This window comes from Schistocerca serialis, chromosome 5 (assembly GCF_023864345.2).
Source record: "Schistocerca serialis cubense isolate TAMUIC-IGC-003099 chromosome 5, iqSchSeri2.2, whole genome shotgun sequence".
Classification (NCBI taxonomy): domain Eukaryota; kingdom Metazoa; phylum Arthropoda; class Insecta; order Orthoptera; family Acrididae; genus Schistocerca; species Schistocerca serialis.
The window spans coordinates 680,381,857-680,383,655 of NC_064642.1; the positions used below are offsets into that span (position 1 = coordinate 680,381,857).

The 1,799-nt window shown below is 41.4% G+C and overlaps 1 non-coding gene across 1 annotated transcript; it reads left to right on the forward strand.

The window, feature by feature from the left end:
* The first annotated feature begins 279 nt into the window (after positions 1-279).
* Trnat-agu (transfer RNA threonine (anticodon AGU)) lies at positions 280-354 on the forward strand. Its single transcript has one exon. It is a non-coding gene; the product is annotated as a tRNA-Thr (tRNA).
* The last annotated feature ends 1,445 nt before the right edge of the window (positions 355-1,799 follow it).

The window sequence follows — 1,799 nt, forward strand, 5'->3', positions numbered from 1 at the left end:
GCAGGCGGCCGAATTTTACGACGACGGAATTTCCAAGCTCGTCCATCGCTACGATAAGTGCCTTAATTTAAATGGCAACTATGTAGAAAAGTAGTATTTAAGTGTGGCTTTCATCTGTATGTAATAAAAAGAATCCAATACTTTATTTATTTTTAATTCCAAAAAGGTAATGTACTTTGTGGATAGCCCTCGTACATCCCACCTCCTGTGGCGCTCGAGGGAACTGTGCATCGGCCGTGAGGCGTGCCGAGGCAGTTCACGCAGTTGTTATAACGCTGTGTCCCGGATGGCACAGTGGTTAACGCATCTGCCTAGTAAGCAGCAGGTCCCGGGTTCGAATCCCGGTCCAGTACACATTTTCACTCGTCGCCGCTGATTCCGAGTAATGTCTGGATGCAGCTGACGACAGCGATCCCATTCCTTTCCTTTCGTTTCTGCCCCTCGCTACCTTCAGTTTACATACAATGTGTAAAATGTGCGGATTCTGAGTGGTGTCTGTCCTTTCGGACATGTCCGGGAGAACATACGGCAAGCATTCACGTAATCAGGCTCAGATAGACCGCACGCCTTCCCCATTCCACACAGGGTCAGCAAGCTCACTGATACTACGTGCCCAGTGGTGTGTCTGACTAGCAGTCATCCCTCGCCAGGTGACGCTTTTTCCAGTAGACGGGTTTTTGTCGACAGTAGGACGGTGGTCATAACGCTGTGGCTGCTCAGTGTGTAGAGTCACCGAAGCATCGACCGTCACACCGGTTAAAGCGTCCCTTGAGAGAGTCGGAGGGTTTCTTAGGCTTCCATGACGTTAACCAGTTATTTAAGGTGTCCCCAGGGATAAAAATTCAAACTACTGCGGCCGGAAGAATGTGCATGCCTTTAAACTGGTCTTCCATTACCAATCCGTTAATGAATATTTAATTTAGGAATGCAAGAAATGAAGGAGGAGAAGGAGGAGGAGGAAAAGGCTGTGTATAGAAATCGTAGCTAGTTACCTGTTCGATGGGTTTTATTCAAGATAAATGATAAACACACAAACGTAAAATATGATAGATAAATGCAAACTGTATTTTATATCTACATACCGAACATTTACAGTTTTTCTTTGTAAAAGGTACCTCACATTTCTATTCAAAAATTCTCCGATGATATAGAAGGAGTTTTCAAGGAGATACCGCCTTAATCTACATATTAAAATCCCTGATATAGACATTTTATTTTCGTGAGCACATTCTTAATCTTTCTTATAGCTGCATATTTGACCACTTATTTGCGCCAAAGTTAGATTCATTAAATGATATTCCAGATCGTTTTCCCTTTTAGTGTTGTGACTATCTCTGTTACTCTCAAAATCATATGGATTTTAACAAATTTCATAAGTGAATAAGTGTTCTGTGTGTCTGTGGTTACTATTCCCAGCTGCTCATAGAGACATCTGCAAAATTTAGGTGCGTAGACCCCACATGCAATTCTCTTTTTTGCAATGAATAGTTCGTGCCTAAGTAAGGTATGTTATACGATATAATATCAGTGAATGTAAATACGCAAAATATGTTAACTGACTTCTTTATCTTCAAAGTTGGGAGTTATTGTCATGGGAAAATCAGTCTAACACGAACTGTAACAATTCCGAGACCAAGCCTTTTCAACAAGAGTATTACGTTATACCTGACATGCCGTTAACGTAAAGTTCGGTTAATAACATGAAAAGGAAAGATTTTCCGACAAATACTTACATGAATTTTTGCTCTTATTTTGGTACACGCAACTTGTCCTCAGAGTTTGCAAAAGTACTTTTGAGT